Here is a 12,005-nt window from a genome sequence, read left to right as displayed (position 1 = left end):
CATGCCCTAGATATTTGTAAGCTATTACTTGGTCGATGCTATGACTCTCAATCTGAATTTTATCGCTGACTACAAGGTTGGTCATCAATTTTATCTTTGAGGTGTTAATTTTAATACCAATTGTTTTTGACACTTTATAGAGCGTGTGCAGCATTTTTGTAGCTTTATCAACTCTATCAGATATTAAAACGATGTCATCGGCAAATCTTAGGTGGTTCAGATCCTCCCCGTTTATATTGATTCCCATATTATCCTCTCCTTAAATTTGCTTGAACATATATTCAAGAACAGCTGTAAACAATTTCGGGGAGATAGTATCACCCTGTCTAATTCCACGTTCTATTCTAAATTTCTTGGTATCTTCATGAAGTCGAACACAAGCTGTACCAGTTTCGTAGATACTTTTAATCAAGGCGATATATAGGTAGTCAATGCGGCAGTCCGCCAATGCTCGAAGCATTTTATGATGATCTGTAGTATCGAACGTCTTTTCATAATCCACGAATATAAGAAAGATAGGCTTGTTATACTCTGTGCACTTTTCTATTAGCGTTTTTATAACTTGTAGATGATCGTTTGTTCCGTATCTGGAGCGGAACCCAGCCTGTTCACAAGGTTGGTAACTATCCAGTTTGTTCACAAGCCGTTTTGTTATTATCTTCATGAATAGTTTGTATGTATGGGAGAGCAAACTAATAGGTCTGTAGTTCTTCAGATCTGAAATGTCACCTTTTTTATGCATTATGGTTATTATTGCATTATGCCACTGAGAGGGGGTTACGCCTCTTGTCAAACAAACATTGAACATCTTTTTCAACACATTTATTAACGTTTCTCCTCCTTCTTTGATGTGTTCAATGACTATCCCATCTTCTCCAGGTGATTTATTGTTTTTCATCTCCGAGAGAGCTGATTTTATTTCCTCTGTTGTGATATCTGGGATGTCTTCTGAGCCTACATTTTGAACTTTTGGTATTTGACTTTGATCAGGATCTGGAAGTTCTTCTCGCTTATACAATTGTGAGTAAAAATCTTGAGCAATTTTTAAAATATCTTCCTTATTTGTTGTTATTTCTCCTTTTTTATTTACAAGTTTACAAATATTTTTCGATCCTTCAGTCATTTGTCGGCGCAGTACCTTTAAACTCTTATTTTTATCAATGGCTTGAGTTATGTGTTCAGTGTTGTAATTTCTGACATCTTTTCGAATGGATTTTGTGATATCTTTGTTTAACTGTCTAAGTGCTGCAAAATTATCTGTGTATTTGTTTTTCAATTCTCTTCTTTTGTTTATAAGGTCTTTAGTAGCTTGAGTAAGTTTATATATCTTGTTTTTTCTTTTTTCCTTATATTTGCCATGAGCGTTTCGAATCGCACTGTTTATTCGCATGTTTGTCACCTCTATATCTAATGCATTTTCATTTAGATGTTCTACTTCTTTCAGTTCTGAAGTTATGAGATTCTGATAAGCTACACTATCTTCTATCGATTCCCATTTATTAGAATGCCTCTCTGTTATCATTGCTGTCCTCTTTTGTCTAATGTTGATCAATATTTTTGCTCTAACCAACCGATGGTCACTCCCAATAGTGATTTTATTGATTACTGTAACATCTTTCGTGGAGTAGTACTTAAAAAATTACTATTGTTTCGTAGATGTAACGGTGTAAAGTCGCAATGTGATTTTTAAAGCAGTTACTAATCGTTTAAGAAGCTACACTAGCGCGTCATCAAAACGGTAAACGCGTTCCAAGATTGCGGCTTTAATATTGAATATTTTGTCGAGATATTTGGCACACATATTCGTAATATAGTAAATAATGGCGGTACAGAGCCCAATTTGAGAAATATCTTAGTATGTGGAAATTACTATATAATTAAATAGGTACTATATTAAAAAAACGAGCATGTACCGCCATTAAAAAGTACAAAAAAATACACTTTCTTTAACCCTGGAATGCTACCTGGGGTACGCTTGTACCCCAACCTTGTTTGAAAGTTACACCAATTTGCAGTAGTGGGAGCGGAAAATATGCCCAACTTGTGGATAATAATATAAAATATTTTTGTGTACAAAATAAATGCTTAGCATGTTATCCTTTGATTGTTTTTGTCATACGTTCTTAAATATACATATTCAAATATTTGTAGGTCAATTTTATTTGGGGTATCACTGTACCCCATTTAACAGATGTTTAGAAAATAAGTGTAACAACCCAGGGTTAAATAAACTTTTTTTATCCCTTGCCTAGGTTTTGTGTCACATTGGAACTACTAAAATTTTTTATTTCCAACAAGAAATCGAACATAGTATAACTAATAACTGATTAGGTAACATAGAGAAATAGTCACTGTCATTTTGACAAACCTGCGTCAGATTTCTAAGTGTAATAGTACGATTCTCTAATCTGTTCTGTTATCTGTATCGATATCTGTTCAGTGCAGTAGTGTATTATTTTAAGAATTCGTTAGTGTTGATCCGTAGGGAAGTATTGTTTATTTATAATTAATTTATTATATTTTTGTGTAATGGACTAAGTTTTTGGACTATTTGAAAAAGCAGATTATTATTAATTGTGAGTTTTGTAGGTTACTATATTTTACTTAAAAATATTTCGAATTCTAATCCGAGTAGGTATATAACGTTTTAGGAGCATTTTATATTCTAGAAATATCATCAATAGTTTAAAATTTAAATTTTTCTTACGCTTTTAAAAAATTTTCACCTATTTTGGTTTATTTTTATAAATATTTATTTACTAATAATAAAATTGTTTTCTATTACAGTCGAATCCGCTTATTTAGAATACCGGTTATAGGAATAACCCGGTTTAAGGAATAGAAATTTGAGGTCCCTAAACGTTTCTACTAGCTAATAATGATCGGTTATTATAATATCCCGGTTATAGGAATACATTTCGTTGGCACGAAGGCTATTCCAATAAGCGGGTTTGACTGTACTTGCATTTAGCGCGCGAATGAGTATATTGTCACAATTATTGATCTTAGATAATGTCAAATATTGCCAAACTTTCGCAGACAGTTAGAAAAAGGGTGTGATACTATCTCCCGAAGTTATATTGATGACGCGCTAATGTGGCCTCTTAAGTTCTTCTTGTTAACATCTATGCAGGGTAGTCTTCAAAATCTGTTATGAGATTCCAATCATAATTGAATCTTCTAGAGAACTATTAACCTTGAAATTTTTCTATATTATAGTTGACAAAATCATATAATGTATTTAACATATTGTAAAATTTGATTGCATCTAAGCAGAGAATCGGGAGACTCTTTTTTGTGACCGATTGACGGGGTCAATTTTGCATTAGTTATATTTTAACATTTAAAGAAGACGTAGTGAATAGAGACGTGGTAAGTAACATAATACAGTGAAAAATTCAGTTACGTTATTGTACTGAGACATAAAAAAAATCGTTATTAGTGAAGATCTTGGCACAAGCCTTTCTTGGGTTGGAAGATTAGTTGCTGCCAAGCATTTAAAACAACATAATCTGAATTATATACAAATTATTGCTTTCTTTAAAACATACATTTGGAGAAATAAGATTGTCGTCACATCTTCTTCTTACGGTTCCTATCCGTTCCGGATATTGGCGATCAGCATGACTATCCTAACTTTGCTTGCAGCTATTCGGAATAGTCCGGTTGTAGACGCATTGAATCACTTTCTCAGGTTTTGGAGCCAAGAGATTCTTCTCTCTGGTCCTTTCTTTCCACATACCTTCCCCTGAAGAATGGGAACCTTCTCTACATAGAGATATAATGCATATTGCTATATGCATTATTTTCACTCTTTGATTGTGTTAATAATCTCACATTCCTTGCCCATTTCATGTAAGATCTCAATATTGGTCACAGGATCCACCCATGAAATTCTTTAGGTGCTTCTATAACACCACATCTCGAAGACTAGAGCTTTCTTAAAGAAGCTTCAAAAAGTGTCCAAGCCTCTATCTACTCCATATAACGTAGAAAGCACATAGCATCTGATGAAAGAGATTTTGGTACCAAGTGGTAAATCGTGACTTCTGAAAAGAGACTTCTTCGTTACAAACGCTGATCTTGCTTTCCTTATGCTCTGTTTTATTTCAGTACAGTGGTCCCAGTGGCTGTTTATGTTAGTGTTAGTACCAAGTTATGTGTAGCTGTTTACCCTGTCAATTGGCTGTTGGTTAACCAAAAGCCGTGTATCCAATATTTCGCGCTTACTGACCACCATGTACTTTGTTTTTTTCGTATTGAAATCCAGTCCATATTCTAGATTCTACTGATATCCGATATGCGCGACATTATTGATTGTAAACTATCCAAGCTATCTGCAAAAACTACTACGTTGTCGGCATATCTAATGTTGTTTAGACGCACTCTGTTGACTAATACGCTTTCTTCGCAGTACTTGCTCGAAGATTTGTTCAGAGTTCCTGTTAAATAATAACGGGGACAGCATTCATCCTTGTCTCACTCCTCTATCTATGGAGATTATATCTGTCCACTGGTCATTCCCTTTAATGTTGACAATTTGGTTGTAATATAAATTACATATCTAAGCCCGCTTCTTTTAAGATGTTTATTAGCTTATCATGTTTTACTTTATCGAATGCCTCTTTGCGGACAATAAAACAAATATATAGATCACAGTTGGCATCCCTGCACCTCTATATATGCACTTGTATAGCGAATAGAGGCTCTCGGGTGTTTAAGGCATCGTGGATTCCAAATTGTGTCCATGACACTTGTCTTGTTGTTCACACATCTTAACTACTCAAGTCTATAAGTCAATAGATCAAGTCTATACGATCGCTACTTTTCTCTATATGCCACAATATTTATCCTTCACGTAGTTCCTTTACTCTTTCCTTCCCACCTCGTCTCTGAGATGGAAGAAATTTGTACCCTTCTTCTTGTAAGCGAATCTACCAACTCATATTATTACGTATAAGACTTCCAATATTCCAATAGTAGTATGGTATCACTACACCCAAACCCAGACATCCAAAGTGAAAGTTATCCTCCAACACCAAATTGTTCTATATGGTCCACATAATGTTCAGAAAAAAGTCGCACCATTTTGAGCGTCGGGTTTGGGGGAGAGGGGGGAGAAATCGGTAAATTCGTAGTTTTTTACGTTTTTTGTCAATATTTCTAAAACTGTGCGGTTTAGCACGAACAACCCTCTATACAAAAGTGTTCTACATTAAATTTTAAATAAAAAAGGCCCTATGCATAATCCTTCTTATATGAACGGTTCCAAAGTTACGGAGGTAGTATAGCAGAATTGGTCCAGAAAAGGCCTAACCCAAACATCTAAAGTAAAAGTTTTCCTCCAACACCAAATTGTTTTATATGGTCCACATATTGTTCAGTAAAAAGTTACACCATTTTGAGCGTCCGATTTGGGAGATGGGGGAGAAAGTCGGTAAATTAGTAGTTTTTTACGTTTTTCGTCAATATTTCTAAAACTATGCTTTAGCGTAAACAATGTTCTATACAAAAATGTTCTACATAAAATTTAAAACAAAAAAGGTCCTATACATAATTGTTATAAAATCAACGGTTCCAGAGTTACGTAGGGTGAAAAGTGGAGGTTTTCGGTACTTTTTATATTTTTTGGACAATTTATAATATTATAACTGATAAAAGAAATTTTCTTTAACAGGATTGTGTTTTGTAAATAAAATTTCTGGAACCGTTGATTTTATAACAATTTATGTATAGGACCTTTTTCGTTTTAAATTTTATGTAGAAAGAACATTTTTGTATAGAACTTTGTTTACGCTAAAGCATAGTTTTAGAAATATTGACGAAAAACGTAAAAAAACTACTAATTTACCGACTTCTCCCCCATCTCCTTTCCCCCCCCCCCCCAAACCGGACGCTCAAAATCGTGTAACTTTTTAATGAACAATATGTGGACGATATAGAACAATTTGGTGTTGGAGGAAAACTTTTACTTTGGATGTTTGGGTTAGGCCATTTTTGGACCAATTCTACTATACTACCTCCGTAACTTTGGAACCGTTCAATTTATAAGGATTATGCATAGGGTCTATTTTTATTTAAAATTTAATGTAGAACATTTTTGTATAGGTTTTTCATGCTAAACCGCATAGTTTTAGAAATGTTGAACGAAAAACATATAACCTACGAATTTATCGATTTCTCCCCCCTCTCCCCACCCATACCCGACGCTCAAAATGACCCGACTTTTTTCTGAATATTCTGTGGACCATATAGAACAATTTGGTGTTGGAGGATAACTTTCACTTTGGATGTCTGGGTTATGCCATCTTTTCGATCAATTGTATCATACTAATAGCCTATCCTGATTTTTGTAGCCTGTAATGGTGTGTTCCTTCCGAAATATCTTTTCGATCCTCATCCGGAACTCAGAACGATGGCTCTGTTTGCCCCAGGACAATCGCATGATACTCAAATCCTACTAATAACTAAACAAAGCTGAAACAGTGACTAAGTAACAATTTGCAAAACCATAGCGCACCTCTACTAGTTGATCCTTATTCTTCATTAACATACCGGTCGGCAATGGCAAAGAAAATAAAAAGAGAAAACAGAATCAAGGACAAACATTGAGAGGACTATGCGTTATTCAGATGTGCAAGAGATAATGGTTAACCTATTGTTTGATCTGGTGTGTTGTGTGTGTGGATGAAAACGTGTTTGTCCGGTAATGAGACAATCAATCTGTGACGGAAAAGTACTTCAAAATGATGGTGGTTTAGAGGTTTGTCGAAAGAGTGACGTAAAGTGAATGGGTGTTAATCGAAGTTTTGGTGTACTTGGTTCTATGGATGTAATGGTATTCCAACGTACGTATTTTTCCCTTATATTTATTTTTTGTTGTCAAATTAATCAATCATAATTTGTTCGTAATATGAACGGACTCCTGACTCGATGAAAAGTTGAGTAAAATTCCTCGGCAAATGTAAAAATTGCGTTTTAGTTTCACATTTCGAAGTCAAAAAGAGCTAAATCTGGTAAATAAAAAGGGCTTCTAACAATGCATACTTCAGATCTCTAGATTTTCCAGTGTTAAACCGTTCTTGTGCAGAAGAGGTTGGTTTTGCAAACCAAACCTTTTGTCTCATCTATAATTTTATTGTCCTTATTTATATTTTGGTCTTTGATTGAAATTTTTGATTACCTGAATTCAAATTTAACATCTATTTTCAAAACAGCAACAACACCTTCTGATTCGCCTCAATACAGAAGAAAAGATTCCTTCTGCGAATGCCGTCTTCGTTCCGAAAGTTGCCAATGATCAAGGCTATGTATACTTTCGAAATTGTTCCTCTAAACCTAAAGAGAAGATTATTGGTGGTATTAAATTATTTACGCAGATATTTTTATCAATATCTTCTTTCTATTTATATTCTTCCACACACTTATCTTTCCTTGCATTATAAGTAGAAGTATATAATTGATATTTTCCTCACTCGTGATATGTACCAGGTAGAGCAGTTTTTCATTTTTGATATAACTTCCTTTTTTTTTTGTTCGTCGTAACACCTGGATTCTCTGCTCCCATGAAATTCGCAATATTCTGTGATGCAACCAGAAGTTAAAAGCTCGTATGTTCTTCACATTATTCTTCTTTAGTGTCCATGATTCCATGTTGTAGTACAGCATTAACAAAACACTAAAAACACCGTGTTTTTTTCAAAACTGGCTAAAACCCTTAAAAACCTAAAAAAAATGGTTTATTTTAGGGGTTTAAGGCGTTTTGCCCAATGTTTGAATGCCATAAAGCATTCAGTTACTAAACCCTGATTTGTTCTATTTTGAAGTCCCCTAAATGGATAAAATCCCCTGAATAGATAAATTACCCCAAAAACCCAGTTTTTCGGGTTTTTGAAGGTGGGGCACCTTAGGACCTCCAGCCATCTCAAAAATTACGCTTCTTTCGAAAAAAATATATATATATATATATTTTTAGGATCTTAACGGGTTCGGGTTATACCCTTTGTGGTTTATAACCAATAGGATATTTGATAAATATTGCAACCTCATATCGAAATATTTTGAGAACATCTCTACAAATTTTATTTTTCGTCCATCTTTTTGATTTTTTCTATATTTTTTAATTTTAGGAAGAGATTTCCTATTACATGAACATTTTAGAGCTTTTTTTGGAAAAAATACTACTGCGTTATTTATATCTCAGTATACCCAAATATACCTACCCAAAATAAAACGGATTGACTGTAAAGCATATCTTCACGTATACAACGGCCATTAGAGGTCAAGTACAAGAACAAGATTTTCAAAGAAAGTAAATTACTGTTGTCATCCATAGAGTTGTTCGGTCCATATATAGCGCCTTCGGGATTATAGTTTTATCAGAATGTGCATTCCTATACCGACAGAGTCGATTTTAAAATACAACCAATGAAAATATTTACAACTGCTTGTATAAATTCGTATGTAAATGCGAATGTCCTATGTCCGAAGTTCTCGATCGACAGTATGGAATAGTTCGAAGTCGTGAAGTAAATGATTTATTGGCAGCTTCAGAATAAATACAGTCGACGTAACTTACAAACAATGACTTAAAGATCTTCAGTGAGGTAAATATTCTAATAGACTACATATATTAAGAAGAGTCTAACCCCAATTTATAAGCTCACAAATAAACCAACAATTCATCAGAAAGACCATTGCCTTGTAGCTTTTGACTGAGTCCTTAAATAATTTCACTATGAAATTATTGTCACACTATTTCGCAATTGATCTAATTTTTAACGGAAGGTAAATAACCTCGTAATTAAATTTTATTATAAATATCTGTTACATTTATATACGCTGAAATTAAAAAGATAAGATTAAGTTAAGATTGAACATATTGGCCACTATGTATAAAAAGGAGAAACAATTAGAAAATGTTTAAATTGTGATTGAACACGGCTTTTGCATCGAAATAAGTATTTCTTCCCTGTATTCCATCTGTTCGAGGTTTAAAATGTTTCTATGCTTGATTCCTTGTGACGCATTTTAGCGAAACATTTTTTACTGATTGTGTATTCCTTATACATTTCTTCCAGTTTTTCCAGTCTGTAATGTTACTCCATTTCTTCACCGGTCTTCCTTCTTTTTCCATTTTGTTTATTCTGTCTATTTTTTTCTTAGTCTTCATCATCATCATCATGACATTTACACTCCTAGAGGAGTGATTGCCGCTCTCTTTGGGCTCTTCCGATTCATTTGTTGCGGTGAATTTTAATTTTGCAATTGATTGTGTCACTTGGCGTCTTCTACAATATTTATCCATTCGTTCATCTTCTTAAGGTCCTCAATTATCTGGTTCTCCCAGCTCGTTTTCGGTCTTCCTCTACTAGATTTCTCCGTTTTATATGTCCCATCCATGTGAGTCTCTGTGCCTTTATAAATCTGACGATGTGTTCTCCTTTCAAAAGTTCTCTTACTTCCTAGTTCATCAGTTTTCTAAATTCTTTATTACCTGTTATTAAGTTTAGTGGGCCTGCTACTCTCCGAATGATTTTCTCTTTAGGATCCTCAATCTTTCTTCATATTTCTGTGTCAAGCATATTACTTCAGCACCATATGTGATTACAGTTCACCAAATATAGCTGAAAGTGTGAAATTCCCATTGCCTGCGCTAACAATGAAGTAAGAACGCACATACAAACGGTCTGGACCGTCAGTGCGAGGTCCGTCGCGTCGTTTGACGAATGCGCATCATGATCGTCACGCGTTTTCACACTTTCAGCTATATCTGGTGAACTGTACTGGTCTAATTGCTGCTCTGTAAATTTTCAGTTTGGTATCCTGAGTAAGCTTCTTATCTTTGAGGAAGTTGTTATATTTCCAGTAGGTTTTGTTTCCTGCCAAGATTCTTTCCTTAATTACTGTGCGTCTATCATTAGTTCCATTAACTGAGACTCCAAGATATTTAAAGTGTTTTACCTTTTCAAACTCATATTCGCCAATATTTCACCTTGTCACATTAACTGTATTTTTTTTTGAGCGTATTAGGTATTTCGTTTTATTTTGATTTATTGCCAAACCACTCTTGGATGCTTCCTTGCACAACTTAACAAATTCTTCCTTTAAACTGTTTAGGTTTCTGCTAATCAATGCTATGTCATCAGCGTACGCCAGAAGTTGCGACATCGATGTTATAATTGTACCTTTTATTTCGGTAGCACTCAGCTTTCTTAGTCTTAGTTAGCCTTTTTCCCTTTTTATTCTTTTTGTGATTAACTATTTAGATGGGAAATAAGCCACAATTAAATTGAAAAAATAATTTAACGTTTCGAAGCCCAAATCGGGGTTCGTTGTCAAAATACAAAATACTACTAAATTAAACAAAAATGTTGTTGCTAAGGGCTTGTTTATATGCAGGCGGTTTGCCAACGTCGACGTCGCGATTTACCTGAAAAACCCAACCGCCGCGGTTCACGTTAACATAGAAACAAATGTAACCGCTCAGCATCGTACATATGCAACCGCGAGTTTTACGCGGTTTACCAGCGTTTAAACAGGTTAATCGCGACGTTAACGTTGGCAAACCGCCCTATCTAAACAAGGCCTTAGTAAAAAAAAATCTTCTAATAATTTATTTAATCTGACTCATTTATATTGGCAATTCAGACGTATATTCTACATTTTAAAGTAGAAGACTTTAAAATGATATCGCCAATATTTATGTGTTACGTTCCTGGGACGACTTTACTAAAAGATAGTTCATTCGATTACATGAAATCAATTCCAACTCAAGAATATCCGTCACAAAAAAAATCATAGCATGTGATCTGTCTTTAAAAAGACAACCAAATACAACGATGTCAGTAAAATTCTCGCGTTAGAGATTCCATAGTAAATCACGAGGGAAAACCAGGAAAAACCTCGTGATACTATCCCGACATCGTAAGTATTTGTGTATGTGTATGTAAGACATCGTAAGTCTTACATTTAATTTATTTTTTTTTACTGGTTTTCCCTCGTGATTTACTATGGAATCTCTAACGCGAGAATTTTACTGTCATCGTTGCATTTGGTTGTCTTTTTAAAGACAAATTACATGCTATGATTTTTTTGTGACGGATATTCTTGAGTTGGGATTGATTTCATGTAATCGAATGAACTATCTTTTAGTAAAGTCGTCCCAGGAACGCAACTCATAAATATTGGCAATATAATTTTAAAGTCTTCTACTTTAAAATGTATAATATACGTCTGAATTGCCAATATAAATGAGTCAGATTAAATAAATTATTAGAAGATTTTTTTTTACTTAGCAACAACATTTTTGTTAATTTAGTAGTATTTTGTATTTTGACAAACGAAACCCGATTTGGGCTTCGAAACGTTAATAAAATTACTTTTTTAATTTAATTGTGGCTTATTGCCTATCTAAATAGTTAATCATAAAAATGCCACAAGGAAATAGTTAAGTAAATCTTCACGGGTAATTTACATTTTTGGATAAATTTATATCCTTCAGATTTACGTTAAATTCCAATTAAGTTGACAGTATTTTATATAGCTGTCTGACGTTCTTTAAAATAGTCTTCATCTTTCCGTAGAATCATCCAGCAGTAGTCGTCCAAATGAGACTGGAATGATATTGCGGAGCTTTGCACTAACCACGACCGCTCGATCCCCTGTGCGTGGGATTCTCATGCAGGACTTAAGTAGTACCTTTAGTAGTTCACCGTCCGATCGTCGAAGTAGATTTAGGTTTGCATAAGCAGGCCATTCATAAGAATGGATGACGGAACCTACTGCAACTTCCTTTGGATAATAGGCACTAAAGTCGACCTGTCTCTCCTCTCGACGAAAATCTAGTGGCAGTCTGTCCCATTTTTCAACCCGAACACCCAAGGGCCATCGATCCGTGCTCCGTTGGTTTTCCACTTCAGCATCGCCGTCCTCCGATTCTGCAGCACCATCTCCTTCCAACATGCATCCTCGGTTGTATTTTCGGCGACCAGCGAATCTCGCCT

The 12,005-nt window shown here is 34.6% G+C and overlaps 1 protein-coding gene across 1 annotated transcript in view; it reads left to right on the top strand.

Moving 5' to 3' along the window:
• LOC114328135 (ninein) overlaps window positions 1-12,005 on the top strand; it is a 170,777-nt gene that overhangs the window by 80,590 nt on the left and 78,182 nt on the right. The gene's annotated exons all lie outside the window — the stretch shown is intronic.

This window comes from Diabrotica virgifera, chromosome 4, assembly GCF_917563875.1.
Source record: "Diabrotica virgifera virgifera chromosome 4, PGI_DIABVI_V3a".
NCBI classification, from domain to species: Eukaryota; Metazoa; Arthropoda; class Insecta; order Coleoptera; family Chrysomelidae; genus Diabrotica; species Diabrotica virgifera.
This window is presented reverse-complemented; position numbering and strand designations above follow the sequence as displayed.